Genomic DNA, 15,948 nt, shown 5'->3' with positions numbered 1-15,948 from the left:
AATGCCGTAGGGGCATAACATTTGCATCGTGTTGCTTCATATATTCTTAGTCAACCTGCCTGGTTTAAAAAGGTTGAAAACAATGTCACTTGTCCTCCACAGAAATGTAGAAACACGGTAATGTCCCCACATTTTTCCCTGCAGGTATTATTCAGTGTTATTTGGCTGTTAGAGCCCAAATGGCACCAAGAAGAGGAACCTCTTGTGCAGCAATCCCACACAAATAGCTCCCCTCTTGTCTTCTCTCTGCTTCCTGTGTTTCCACTCCACACCTCTCTCTGCCATCAGTCCTCCTCTATACTCCCTGCTGTAATAATAGCACAGTTCAACACAGAGCGATTACACCAACTACCCCGAAGAGGAGAATCTACGAATCTATCCACTATTTGAGCTGCACGTCGGGGGTGAGAGTAGCTATGTATAGGGACTGGACAGGTGGCGTGTATGGGTTTAAATGGCCATTTGAGAAGTGCACATGGTCAACTAAATTATATAAATGGTGGGACGGTGGTGGTTAAGTATAAGTATATATCGATGGCCAAAGTGCAAAAACCTCCTATTGCAAAATGATCCAACAAAAGTGGGTGAAACCTCAAATCTGCACTTTGTGTATTTTTCTACTTGTATTTGTAGTATTATGTATTGGCTATCCTTAAAACAACGTGTTTTTTTCCCCCGCAAAAAAAGTAAATCTTTCGGATCAGAGGTTTTGCTCTTCGGCCATCGATATATAAGTACAAGTAATACACACAAATACCAACAGGAACAGTTCACTGTTGGGGTTTGAGGTTGCTGCAAGTCACTTTCAATCATCTTATCATATTAAACCTCAGCTCTGATGAATAATGCAACTAATATTTAACTTATTTAATGTTAGATAAAAAAAAGGTCTGGTTCCATCGTGCTTAAAGGGTTAAGAACAAGGTAGCAATTGCCTTTCTGCAGAATACTTATATATATTGAAGAGAATTTAATGATTTGTATAGTTTAACTGAATAATCTGTTTATGAGATAAGCTTGCTTCATGCAAAAGAGTGTGTGTGTCTGGGCTGAGAAACCGCACAACTCCAACTTCCCACTCTGTGGTTTCGGTTCCACAGACCAATGGCACTTGACCTTTCCCGACCCAGTCAGACAGAGGCCGATGCTGCCTTATATGTACATGTTGCCCGAGTTGAACCCTATAAGCTTGCTTTTAGCCTTAACGGCCTTATACGTGGCACCTTATCTGGTTCCTGCCTGATGAACGGGGTTCCGCTTTCTGCTTCTTTGTTATGACGGTTACCATGGTTACAGACAGAGCAACTCATCCTGGTGACATTTCAATGGCCAATGGACTTATGGACCGCTCCCCCTTTAACGTATTTGTAAAATCTTTGGAGTCGGATAAGAAGGAAGTCAGATAGAGAGGATAAATACCCCTCGCTCTCGGAGTTCGGGGCTCACTCATCCTGAGGCGTGCTGACCGATTGAAGGTAGACAGCAGGGGAGCGGAGTCCAAGGCCTTGTATTAGGTATGCATTTCATGTATGTGTGTAATTGCTAAATAAATAACCTTAACTGTAATATAACCTGTTGTGTCAATCTTTGAACACTCGAGGAATATCCTGGCGAGGAGGATTCCTTTTCAATATATATATATATATATATTTCACCCCGTTATTTTAAGCCCAAGCATGATGTTTTTCCTAAACAGAGGCAACTATTTTGGTTATAATCCACTCCATTAACCACGTTCTTACTACCCTGTGCACACAGAAAAAGCGACGCCGAGGTGCGTCAGTATGCGACGAGTCGAAACGGGAGAGTGTTTGTTTTCCGGCTCTATTTCAGGACGGCGTGGGTGACGGCGTGTGATCTAAAGATAGGCCTTGTGTGTTTTGCAAACAGGTGAAGTGTTCCAGTACAGTCACTGGCTCACGTCCTCTCCGTCTCCACGGTGCAATAAATCTTCCGCCTCCTCACCAAAAATGTTTCCTAATTACCGCGAGACCCGTAGGGAGGTGACGACGCATCAGGCATCAGACACACAGGTGCAAACCCCCCACCCCCCTCCTCCTGCGTCTCATATTCCAGACATTGTCAGCCTGTTTCAAAAGGAAGAAAAAAATAATAAATCCTTGGCATCTTTGTCTTTCCCTTTGTTTTTTCTTCATATTCATAGAAAAGTGAGATTTCGCCAACCGGAGGTTTCGTTTCATCGACAGCATCACATTCCTTTGTCCCGGACGACTCTTGACTTTTATTTGGGACTTGAGAGGTATTAGTTTGTTGGAGCGTTCCCAAGTGTCACTGTTATTTTCTGGAGGCTTAAGCAAGTTGTCGCTCCGACTGCATGGCTAAGCTGCCCGTGACGGGGTCTGAATAATGATGGAGAGGGGGTGGCATTTGAGAAAAGTCAAATCCAATCCATTTGGTTCATTACTGAGGTTGCTGATGGTGCTGGTGAGGAATATATACGCCTGTTACATTATTGAGTAGGTATAACGTTCACCATCTTAGTTTCGCGTGCTAAAAGTAGCTTATTAGCACTAAACACAACGTTTTTTGGTTATAGATTTTGACCTGATGATGCGGCTAGATTTAAAGTAAGGAGATCACCTAAGTTATTGCAATTCATCCCAAGAGGAACATGGTGATCTGGAACCAAATGTCATGGCAATCCATCAAATAGTTCTCAAGAAGTCGCACATAATGAGGAAAAAGAAAGCAACTCATCCAATCAATCAATCACTCATTCAACCGACGGCTGTTTGTCTGGACCGACTGACTGCACGCTGACTGAAAATGTCACAAAACAGTAATATAAAGATAAAACTGGTGAAGTTTCTTACAGAATACTGGTGAATGTAATACTTCTTTTTTTTCATTAAGGATTTCCCCCGCATGTTTTTGACTAAATATCAGCTTTAGACACCAGGAGATGAACTAAGTAAACTGCTAAGCCTTCTCTGCTGGTCTTAAACAGAATCACAAAGTTATAGCTAATTTATAATTTCATTTTACTTTTTTTATAATTAAAAGTTCTATCTATTTTATAATGGAATTTTTTTTCACAAATACACTACATGTATTATAATATTTTTTCCCTATTAGCTCATTTTCTCATTGACTTCTGAACAGCATCCTGTCATGCGCGTATTTATGTAAACGATATCTGACAGCAGGCCTAGGTAGAAAATGCACGGCCCGCCACTAGTAAATTGTAATGATCTCGGGGGAATGAGTAGAATGAAAATACGATAAGTTATATATAGTATATATGTATAGAACTGAGAAGCTTAGATAACAACAGTTAAAGAGGGATGATATTACTCCACTACATCTTTACAATTAGTTGCTTGTTGCTATATGAATGATCCTAATGTCGTAAAGGAGCCTTTAAGCTAAATAAGACGTGAAGAAGAAGATCCAGCAAACAACACAAGTATCTCAGAGTGACACGAGGAGGACGAGCGGGTCGTCGAATTTCATTTCCACTCAAACCCACAAAGTAGGCATTTGAGTGAAAAATGAGAAAAGATCAGAGTGAGATGGACACCAGCGATCACAGCAGCTTTCATATATATCGCGCTGACCCGAGTCGGCATGACTCGATTCCCTCATTCAATCAAACCGAAATCTTCTTTTCCTTCCAGCTGACGAAGCGACGAAAGGACACCGAGGTTACAATGACATTAATACAACGAAGCTTGAGCCGGAATCCGTTCCGCTCAAATGGACTCGCTTCTTGTGTGAGCATATGATGAGCTCAAAAAAAATAAAATGTTCCAGGAATGTTAGTTTCTTAAAATCTCTAATAATGTTTTATTTGGTGGGGAAGCAACCTCTTTTTTTTAAAAGAGCCAATGTAGGCTTCTTTTTTTATTTATTTTTATCGATGCTTTTTAATCAAAAAGGTCCTAACCTTCTCCTTTTAGCTAAGTAAGTCTACTACTACACTTGTTTTTCCTAATTAGGTCTCGGTTGGATCCATACTCTTAGAGAAAGACAGAGTGTTGACAGGAAATCAACTGTGAGCAGGCAACCGTAGTCATAAACAAAAAGCACTGGACAAGTTGAACAATAAGATTCTACAGTTCATCCTACAGGGAGCATGAATGTCTGAGTCAAACAAAATAAAAACTGTACCCAATGGTCGTTGAGACATTTGACTCTAAACCACACAGTATGTCAAACCTCATTGTCTGTCACTTGAAAGGAAAAATCAGGGGAAAGTAATTAGGATTCATCCTCAGGGGGCCATGAATGTCTGCACTGAACATTGTTCCAATCCATCCAGTCCATGTTGGGGATATTTCACTGGACGTGTGAAAACTTTGACCTGCTGGTGGTACAATACGAAAGGAAGAGCCACGACATCACCAACATCTTTAGGATTTATCCTCTGGAGACCATGAAAATATGTCCAAAATGTAGTTGGAATCTAAAAGCTTGTTGAGATATGTTTTTACTCAGGATCAAAATGTTTGTTTTTGCCTTCCCTTGATTGCGCCGTAAAGTAAGGTAAAGGTGGTTTTGACCACTTCTGATTTAAGGATCAAACAGTGCACCTAAGGGCACGAGGAGAAGGAGATATTACCTCAAAGCCATTTTGTATTTCCCTGTTTTAAACGACAAAAAAAAGAGGCTGCAGTCAGTGGGGTAATTACCAGCAGAGCCTCAGAGTGCAACATTATCCAAAACATTGATCTCTCCATGCGGTCTGGAGATGAGATCAAATCAGATTTAAAGCACCCTCCATGTGAACACTATTAGACTCAGACCATGTTGTGTATCCACAGCCTTGTTATGTCCTGACAATACTCAAAAGCCTGATACTTAAAAACCCAAGAAGAAATGCATGAGTATCTTTCTTATCTCAAATATAAGATTCAGTTTGTATTTACTAATTTACTACAACTTGATTCAACCCCTATTTTTTTCATAATGGATAATTATTTGCAATATTAGAATAATTAGCAGCAGTCAGTGTGAATACGTCTACTGTTTGAATGAAAAGCTTTATATGTTTGGTTTCAACCAGGTATTTTAGAAAATACAAATATTTTTGGAGTGCGTAAAAAACCCAACTAATTTAAAACGATACATTTGGGACCACTCAGACATCTTATCGTTGATTTCATTTAAACTAGTAGGCATTTTGACAGCCCCAGAATAGATGATACCATTGGCAAATCAAGATTAATAGAAGAGATAAATCAAACAAATGTCCTCTTTCAATTTGAATACTATTTGATTATTTCGCTTGAGTCCAGAGGATCCATTAATCTCTGCTTAACTGGCAGCACTAAAGAAAGAAATGCAACAGTGGAAACAAACTGCAGACAAAGATAAAAAATAAAATAAAATAAGCAGTACTCTAGTTTAGACAATAACCTGGGTGATTTATTACATTTAGCATTTGGAGACTTTATCAAGAAACCTGATATGTGCATGCTTGAGAGCAGAGAAAAACAACATTACAGCGAGTCTAACGAGGCTGCACTTTCCTTTTGTGCCATAACTCTTCTTTTTCCCAAGAGGTTGAACCAGCTGGGAGTCAAAACTTCAAAGTGAAATAATAATATTAATAACTTAAAGCAAAATAACTTTAAGTTAGCAGCTTTATTGATGAACGATCAAATCTCTAATCATTTCCTGTGCGTGCAAGACGAGTAAAGTAACTTATTGTGTGTATACAAGCTGAAAAATATTTATTATTCTCTATTATTGTGCAGTTATGAAACAGCAGTGGTATATTTCTAGTTTGTGTTAATCCAACCTGTCTGTGAACAAAATAAATGACTCCGGTGAGAATAAAACTTGACAACTTAATTAAAGTAATTTTCATGTTTCATTTGGAACCGTGAGAGTTAGAAAATGTTCTGACCCCTTGCCTCTCTAAAAAATGCAATTTAGACTTGGAACACGTCTGACAGGCTGCGTATGAAAACACAGATGCTTGTACACAGCCTACAGCCTGTAAATGTTCTTGAGTTACGAGCAAATGCTATAAACGCCAAACATCCAACAACATTCATTGGCTAATTCCATTTTAATACTATATATAGCACTTGGCAAAGACAGTGCAGATGATCCTGTGGTAATCATTTCAAAGGCCACTTTGTGTGGATGAATGTGGAGACTCCAGAGTGTCAATGAAGATAAAGTCCACACGGGGGACAGACGCACCTCTTCCATCTGCCGACCGGCCCGCACAGGGGATGAAGAGGCAAACAGGTAAGGATGCTGTGCAGAGAGGATAAGAGCCACTGTCCTATTATGCCGAAAAATGGGAAAGCTACTTGGCAGCGTCGTCGATTGTAACAACCATTTTCAAAAGCAAAACCGTATCTATATCCAGATAACTACTGCAGAGTGCATGGGGTGCACACCAAGTTAAACGTCCGGGTGCTTTTCACGGGTGAAATTGTTCGTACAGTTATAGAGATAAGAGTAAAAAGGTTCTTTTTTTGTTAGGTTGAATGTCAATTAGGAGCATCTGTCGGCAATGAGAGTGTTTTGGCACTCGGCTCTTTGACATCGCTTTGGAAAAATCGCTAGCAGAGTTCCAGAAAGACTGAGAAAGTCCCACACTGAAGGGAAGGCAGATCCGAAGACACCGGGGGCAGGTGAAATGTTGAACGGGAAGCTTTGTCTGAGAGTCACTTAGAGGAGTGGAGGGATTGGAGGGAAATGGAGACGAGCGCGACTCGTAGAGTGAAGACCAAGGGAAGCTGAGATTCTTCAGGAAACCGGTGGGCAAAGGCCGGAGGATACACAGTCGAAGAAGAAATGAATCCTTACAAATGTGAAAAACGTGGTTAATGTAAAATAAAAACATAAACGTTACAAAAGTACTTGGTTAAGTTGCGGCAACACACTTGCAAGATGGTTCCCTCAATTGGTAACCTTGTGAATAACTGAACGAATGGACATTTATTCTAGATGAGCTATTTTTCATTGTGTTACAGACTGGTGGTGAAACCGATCCATGTCAATTAGCTGAATTGATTGGATTTTTGCAGCCATATTGCCTCTGGGTTTTCGTTGGCACCTATATTTCGTTACTCCCGCTAAGTCGGAGATATCGTGGCTGTCAGAGGTTTCCTCTCGGAGGCCATGTGGCAGTTTCACGCTCGTGATTAAGGTCTACGCGATATATAACGCGGATGTCACAAATGCTCACAGGAAATATTACTCAGCGTCCCAAAGAGGACAGAACAGATCAGAGCGGCACAAAACCAAACAAACAAGACATGCTGCTAACAGCTAATGTAAGCCACCGATTGATGCCATATTATCACATGAAGCCAAAGAGGTTTGGTACGACTATGCGATGTTTGCAGTGAATGAAGGTCAACCTCGTAGCTCCGTGATATTTTGTTTTATTGGAACGTCCACAGCAGTGCGGGCCTTATAAAGTTGTGACCCGCTTGGCAGTTGGTCATCTTTATTACGGCGACATTTGAGCGGCGAGAAATTATGATGCCTGAAGAAATGATCGCCGGCATTAAAAATGATTATGAAAATGGTCCTTTTAAAGATCTCTAAGTTGAAGGAGGTGTACTAACCAAATGTGTTTTCCCATTAAACACCACACCAACAAACCCGCTCCCCAAGCAGCGACTCTAAAATGTGCGATTACAACAAATGGACATTTTGTAGTCATCGCTCAAATTCACACATTGCGGCTTTAATGCCATTCAATTTCCTTTTTATCGCCATGTGGAGGAAAGTGCATTATGTCGGAGAGAAGTTGTTTTTTGGGCTGTACAGCGGCCTATTAGAGGGAAGCCGTTTGGTTTAGTTTGCAGTGTGAGTTTAATGGGGCCCTCGGTGGATAATAACGTCTGGTGGTGCTCGATTGTAAAAGGACTTTGGTAACGGGGAGCAGGAGGGGACGGAGTGACATTATTTAGTTTATTAGCCTGGCGACCCTCGATATGTACTCGCTTTACACAAAGGTCATTTCAGCTGGGGTTGGATACATACATGCGGTTCTTTTCATTTCTGACACCAGCATGAAACCTTCCTCTGATGGCCGTTACTTTTTCCCCCTCCAGGTGTTACCTCATTCATAGTGGTCATAATAGGTTTGCAATATAATGAAATTATGCAAACTTGTTCCACAGAAAAATCTGAGAAGCCGTCATTGGAAACTGGTTGTATAGAAGTGTATGCTTCATGTGTTAAAGCTGCATTATCTCTCCTGTCCACAAGAGGGTGACTCCTCTGGTTGCATAGAAGTCTATGCTTTATGTGTTAAAGCTGCATTTTCTCTCCTGATCACCAGGGGGTGACTCCTATGGTTGTATAGAAGTATATGCGTCATGTGTTAAAGCTGCATTATCTCTCCTGACCATCAGGGGGCGAATCCTCTGGTTGTATAGAAGTCTATAGAAAATTACTCTACTTCTCTTGATTTTGATCTTGATCAGTAAACATTGTAAACATGAGTTTATGTCTCAATCTCTAGTTTCAAGTCTTCTTCAATACAGCATGATGATTTCATTTAGTAAATTATGGTCATTTAGAGTCAAATAGACCACTGGTTCTCAACCTTTTTTCAGTGATGTACCCTGTGTGAAATATTTTTTCCGCCATGACCAGTGCAAAGTATTTTTGGTAATACACATTGTTGTGCCATCAGCTTTGCTGATGCTTTAGGGCTGGGCTTCTTTGTGATTGACAGGTAGCTACCACAGTCCAAATATGGTCACTTCCTGTTCTCTGGTTGCAAAAAAAAACAAGATGGCAGCGGTAAAAAAAAAAGGAACGGCAAACTCAAGGCTTCTAAACATCAGGGTGAAGTCAACAACGAAACCACAACGTCCACATCTTGTTGTAAACAGTCTATGAAGAGAGCGAGGCTGGACCCAGGGCTGGAAGGCGGGTCTAAAGGAAACGCTCGTGCAAAAGATACGTTTAATTTTATACTCGGAAGTCAAACCTTTTCTACATCCATGATTTATACGTCCTGCAGACACGGAGCGACATTCATTTGAAGTCATATTTCAGACCGCCTAAAAAAATATCATCCGATAGACACGTACTCATTTATCTCCGATCAGATGTTCGCCAACTCTGGAGTAAAATTTCTGGCTCTGCGGCCGCAAAGAAAAATGACTGGACATCCTTTGTGACTACATTACAGCAGGTTGAGTTACAGGAAAACATGGGGGAGAAAAGCAGTTTTCAGGCAGGCAGGAGACCGACCCAGGGGATAAATAAAGAGAGGAAAGCAGCTGAGAAAAGACCGACGGGGAGAGGACTCGTGATAGAGTGACACAGAGACGCATGTAAGAGAGAGAGAGAGACGATTTTAATGAAGCCCTCAGTGCATCACACAACCGGATACGGTGACACTCCAGAGACAAGAAATGGTGTTAGAGTGTGTGTGTGTGTGTGTGTGTGTGTGTGAGTGCGTGACAGATGCGATGTTCACCCCGGGCCTCATCCCGCTGCCCAACAACCTGTACGATACCGCAGTGCAGGTACTCCAGCGACCCTCGGGGCTGTGAGGCTGATTTTAGATTCATGATCGACGGCAGACTCCGGGCGGAGGCCGTGTGACCGATGTCTGACCGGGAGGCAACGCTCTTTGCGACATACCTAATTAGGAGAGTGCAATCCAAGAACTGGAGGAAAAGCAGCACGGAAATAATGGGGAGCCGCATGCTCATGAAGGAAAACAGGAAGAAGAGTTTTAGTAAAGCGTTGTGTTGCTATTTTACAGAATATTTGGTCTGATGTTAATAAACCGAGGAGGCAACTTAATGCAGAAGTGTTCTTTCTAATGACTCTCGCGACTCCTCTGGTTGTATAGAAGTCTATGCTTCATGCGTTAAAGCTGCATTCTCTCTAATGACTACCGGTGGGCGACTCCTCTGGTTGTATAGAAGTGTATGGTTCATGTGTTAAAGATGCATTCTCTCTCCTGACCACCAGGGGGCGACTCCTCTTGTTGTATAGAAGTATATGCTTCATGTATTAAAGCTGCATTCTCTCTACTGACCACCATGGGGCGACTCCTCTTGTATAGAAGTATATAGTTCATGCGTTAAAGCTGCATTCTCTACTGACCACCAGGGGGTGACTCCTCTGGTTGTATAGAAGTATATGCTTCATGTGTTAAAGCTGCATTCTCTCTACTGACCACCAGGGGCGACTCCTCTGGTTGTATAGAAGTATATGCTTCATGTGTTAAAGCTGCATTCTCTCTACTGACTACCAGGGGGGTGACTCCTCTGGTTGTATAGAAGTATATGCTTCATGTGTTGAAGCTGCATTCTCTCTAGTGACTGCCAGGGGGCAACTCGTCTGGTTGTTCATTTAGTAAATTATGGTAATTTAGAGTCCAACAGACCATAAAGCAGGGTATGCTTTAGGGCGGGGCTACAAGGTGATTGACAGGTCGCTAACACAATCTCACTTCTCCCCGTCCAAATATTCCTCTTAAGCACAATCATAAACAGAGACGAGGCTATTGCTAATAAATGTAGTGCATGAAGGGAACTTTGAACTTGTGCTTTTAAAAGCCATTTTTCAAACAATGCTCTTCCATTGAAAGACACTGGCATGGTGCTATTACGGGGTTTTGGTACAAAGCACAAACACTCATTATACAGAAAGAGAATGTCTCACTTTGAACTCACGGCAACAATAAGAGACGATCGCCTTTTAGCGACCGTCACACACCAGACGACAACATTGCTCAGCTGTCGCGTGTAATTACAATCACCAAATATACATTTAATGTGTCAACACTTGTCTTTTAGGCAAAAACAAACAAATGCGGGGAACCAGATTGCTGCTTTAACAGTCGGTATAAAATGACTTTCATTGTGTTTGAGACAAACGAGCTGCGCAGAAAAAACAAAGTGGCAAACAAGAAGGGAAAGTTGGATCCAGAGTCGCCCTGTAAAGTGCACCGCTGTGAAACCAGCGAGGGCTCAGAGATATGATGATGATGAGACGCATCGGGGAGATGATAGAGGAGCCATTTGAAGGAGGGGAGCCGTGACAAGACAAATAAAAAACACACACAACAAGATTTGACGTTGACGTGTGCCGACAACGCAGAGCGTGCTGACAGACATGGAGACACAAATGCATTGAATATTCAGGATGTAAACACTCCAATGTATGCCAACCCCCCCGGGGAGTTGTCTGTATTTTTCCTTTCACGACTTTAACCCTTTCACAATGTTTTTTTTCAGTTTGTAAAAGTTCGGTCTCCAAAAAACATTTCTTATTTAGCATTTGGTTGTACTTTACATTAGAGAGAATGCAGCTTTAACACATGAAGCATCGACTTCTATACAACCAGAGGATTCACCCCCTGGTGAACAGTAGAGCGAATGCAGCTTTAACATATGAAGCATCGACTTCTGTACAACCAGAGGAGTCGACCCCTGGTGAACAGTAGAGATAATGCAGCTTTAACACATGAAGCATCGACTTCTATACAACCAGAGGATTCACCCCCTGGTGAACAGTAGAGCGAATGCAGCTTTAACATATGAAGCATCGACTTCTATACAACCAGAGGAGTCGACCCCTGGTGAACAGTAGAGAGAATGCAGCTTTAACACATGAAGCATTGACTTCTATACAACCAGAGGATTCAACCCCTGGTGAACAGTAGAGCGAATGCAGCTTTTACATATGAAGCATCGACTTATATACAACCAGAGGATTCACCCCATGGTGGACAGTAAAGAGAATGCAGCTTCAACACATGAAGCATATACTTCTATACAACCAGAGGAGTCGCCTCATGGTGGACAGTAGAGAGAATGCAGATTTTAAGCACTTCAAATAAATGAAGTGCGGTAAAACATATATTTGTATAAATGAATGTACAAGTATACTAACAAACTGTATTTAGATACATTACTTGAAGGAAATGCACTCAGTTACTTCCTCCAACTGCTTGCAAGGTGTGTGGTAATGGATGAAGCACACAAACCCCTGATGCACATTCCTCATTACAACCCTAATGCACTTGAACAGCAGGGAAACCTTTCTCCTTCTCTATTGTAGCTCGCAAACCAGATCCCACATCTTCCACACAAGCTGAGCAATAATTCATTAAAAAAAACACATTAGTGTGTCTGACGCCAGGTGGTTTGTCGAGACCCGGAACTTTTCCTCAGAAACTTTGTATTTTACAGGAAGGGAAACGAGGCATGAGCTCTACGTAATGAAGGGCAATATGGTAAAATTGACATTTCGCCGAAAAAGGCTAAATGTAGGGGAGCGAAATCCCTCGGTAGAGGAACGATATGTGTGTGACTCCTCACTTAACACACTCAAGAGACTTGAACGCTTTCATTTAGTGGGTCGTTTTCAGTTATATGTACGCGTGTTGACGGAGAAAAATACATTTCAGCTTGAGTAGTTTCCTCTGCAAAATCATGCATTTTCATTTGCAGTCCACACACACACACACACAGTTTGTCCTTGAGTGTGATATTTCTGGAGGCGAGGTGTCACCAGAAGGGCGTTAAATGGCAAGGTTGTGCTCTTGTGCCGACAGTTTCACTTTAGCAAAATGACTGACAGGGAGCAGGACAATCGTTTAGGGCATCTGATAGGCTGCTACACACACACACACACACACAAACAACAAAAGGCTGTGTCAGCCAACATACGGTGAGTCATCCGTCGTGTGAGTTCGGGGGTTGGACGCACATGTCACATTTACGCCGCTAATCATGACACCCGAAGTCGCTCCGCTGTAATAATAGCTGAGAGGAGGTGCGGAGTGGGAGCAATGGATGGAGGTTGTGTCCTCTTCCCCCAGCTCAGGCCCAAACGTCTCCAAGGTTGGAAGGACGGGGAAAACAATGGAGGATTGAACCGCTCTGACCGACAAATACAAAGAGTAGTAACTCAGGAATTTGAAGTCTGTTAATCCATAAGGAGAAATCATTGCCATGTCGGCTGCATAACTCCTAAAAATGGAGATGCAGCACTCTGCTTATGGATAATATTCATCGAAATGCACGTCTTTCTTTTAACCTGTTGAGCCCTAGGGTCTCCCAATTGAGGGACCCTTTTATATCAGGAAAATAAACTTTAGTTGGGTAAAAAATCCATAGTTCAGGCAGATTAAGTGTATTCTATAATGTATATTTCTATTAATGTTCACGTTAAATTCAATATGATAAATTATTCTAAATATTTAGTCTTTACGTAAAAAGAAAAGTATCTTAACTTCACCAAATAATGACTTAAAGCTGAGATTACAGTTATTTCTCTGCTAAGCTAGTTCACTTTTATATCCCTTTTAGTTTAACTGACTGCACGTTAGGTAATAAATTGAAGTTTCACAAGTCGATAACATATTAAAAAGGGACAAACTGCATCACATTTTTGGGCCAGCGGATGAAATAGAGGAACTCCCGGCAAGATGTTGACATTTGCAGAAGCACAAGGTCGCACTGACATTTCCCTTCAATGCTGCCGGTGTTCATGTCAGCTCATCTTATAATTACTGCTTTTATTTATTTTATTTTACATGACATGAGAGCGGGAAAGAAAGTCCTCCAGTGTAAGGACGTTTGCACGATCAATCGCAGCATCTCCAGGGGAGGGAAAAGTAGTTCCAGGTACCGTAAAAGTCGGGTTACAAGCTGCTCCTACCTCCGGTCAGTGTCCCGCTGTAGCAAGCTAGGAGCAGCGCTAGCTAGCTAGCTACTAGCTCCCCGCTGCTGCTGCTGCTACTGCCCGCATCCCCTCTGCCCAAGTGTCGAGCCGGGGCTGATCCCGCTGCCTTCGGTGGTTGTCGGGGAGCTAGCGGAGCGCAAGCGGAAGTTAGCAGGGGGAACTAGCATGAGCGCCAGCTGGCTACAGCGAGGAGCTAACGGGGACACTGGCCGAAGGTAGTAGCGGCTTGTAACCCGACTTTTACGGTAATCATTCTGTAGCTTCCCAGGTAGTTTATTATGGTTTCTTGTCACTAACTGCAATCCCTGAACGTAGATTTGCGTTCATACTCTGCCGGCGTCAGCAGACAAAAGAAACGTAAAGTTCTCAAAACCTACATGTCCTCCGGGTAGCGAGTATCACTGTTACGCAACGTTTAACCACGACGAGCTGCAAACCCACCTGAAAGTGAAGGAACTCAGAGACCAGCGCCCGAGAGCCCGATGGCGCACAGCTGCAGTTATTGCGGCTGCGGCGGTAGTTTACCGTACAAAAGGTCAGCAACACAGACAGTCAGGCTAATAACTAGTCTGACCGTCTCCTGGAGCCTTCAAGCATCCAGATAATGTCTGTTTAATGAGGAGCAAACAGGGCCACTGACCGAAGGTAGTAGCGGCGTGTAACCCGACTTTTACGGTACTCGTGTTTCAGCATTTGATGATTTCCTGATGCAACTCTTGATTAGAACTAACTGCTGCTTTAGTTGTCGGCAATTAGCAAAATTGTGCACTTGAAAAAGGAGCTTTTCCAAACTTTGCTTGCATTTTGTCTTTCATGTAACCGAAGATCTGAAAAACTCTTAATAGACACTTTAAAATAGCCTCTTTTTTGTTGTAATTCTTCTGGTTTATTTTTCTTGTGCCAACAAGTTTGCTTCTTTTTTTTTTTTGCCATTCGGGAAGCGTATTATTTATACACGTCAACCCACCTGATCCAAATAAATCACTTTATTTTTTTTGACGTGTCATAACATTTGCATGAAATTGTCTTTGACACAGATGGAAAACACAACCAGTATATCTTCCCAAGCTGCAGTCAGAGTGTGTGTGTGTGTGTGTGTGTGTGTGTATGTGTGGGCGGATGAGTGTTTGGCATATAGTGAAGAAAACAGGGCTTTCAGAGGCTGAAAGGGATTGACGTGTGTGTTTGTAACGAGAGGGCAAAGGAGGCCACGACACCTGGATACCTGGAGGCGTCTGCACACACGGGTTCAAGCCCGCCAGATCGCACACAAACAGGGTGGTTTGTTGTTGTTTATTGCCCCAGGGAGCAGATTGCCTAGCATGCAGTCTGCTCAGTCTCATCCAGCCTCCGTACTGGATACGAAAAAGAAAAATGACGTGCCGTAATTTGTAGATATGAAGCGTAAAGACAGCTGAAGTCAACGCGTGTGGGAGTGGAGGTGCAGGATGATGTTTTTATCACGTAACTTGTGTGTTTTATTACATATTTGAACCCAAACGACGAGCTTTTCCTTCAACCTCGCTCAGTAGTTTGGAAGCCTGAACCTGAATTTAGTATTTCACGATAGTTTCAAACGTCTATAACGAGATAGACAGATGTTGGAGAGACATGCACGTGAACTGGAACATTCTTTCCTCGCGTATTGTACAACATGTTAGCATTGCTATTCAATTCAACCCGAGGAAGGCCTGTTCCTGTGTCCGGCTTGACGCAGCGAGGCGGCCGGTAAACAAAGATGCATTTCTGTGATTAAATGCAGAGCGAGAAAGACAGAAAGAGGATGGAAAAAAAAGGTGAATGAACCCGAGCTTGAGAAACAGAAGATCCTCCCTCCTCTCCTCGTGTCCACAAACACACAAAAGCCTTGTTGATATTCTTCTGTGTTGTTTCATTTGCTCTGTTTGTGACAAATGTGTTTATTTTCTCTTCTCTCTCTCCCTCCGGACGACCCCACATGACCCGAGTGCAAATTCAAATTATTTGCCGAGCGATTACGCGTCGTACAACTCTGGTTTGGAGCTGAAGCCAGGGATCATAGTCTTTCCTGGATAAATCCCGCTGTTAGAAAAGCTTAAGCCTCCTCTCCCTCCTCCCTTTTTCTTCTTCTTCTTCCCTTTCCTATGCTTCTCCACTTTGCTGCCCTTCGTTAGTCTGATCCCATCTGACTTGAGGGATGCCGAAGTCACGTGACCTAGAAACAGATTCGACTTCACGACGTGCCAACAAGCCTTCGAGGCTCATTCTGACAAACGGGATTTTACAAGAATAACTTAAGGGCCTGCTGAT

This window comes from Taurulus bubalis (genome assembly GCF_910589615.1).
Source record: "Taurulus bubalis genome assembly, chromosome: 3".
NCBI classification, from domain to species: Eukaryota; Metazoa; Chordata; class Actinopteri; order Perciformes; family Cottidae; genus Taurulus; species Taurulus bubalis.
Note: the sequence above shows the minus strand (reverse complement) of the source record.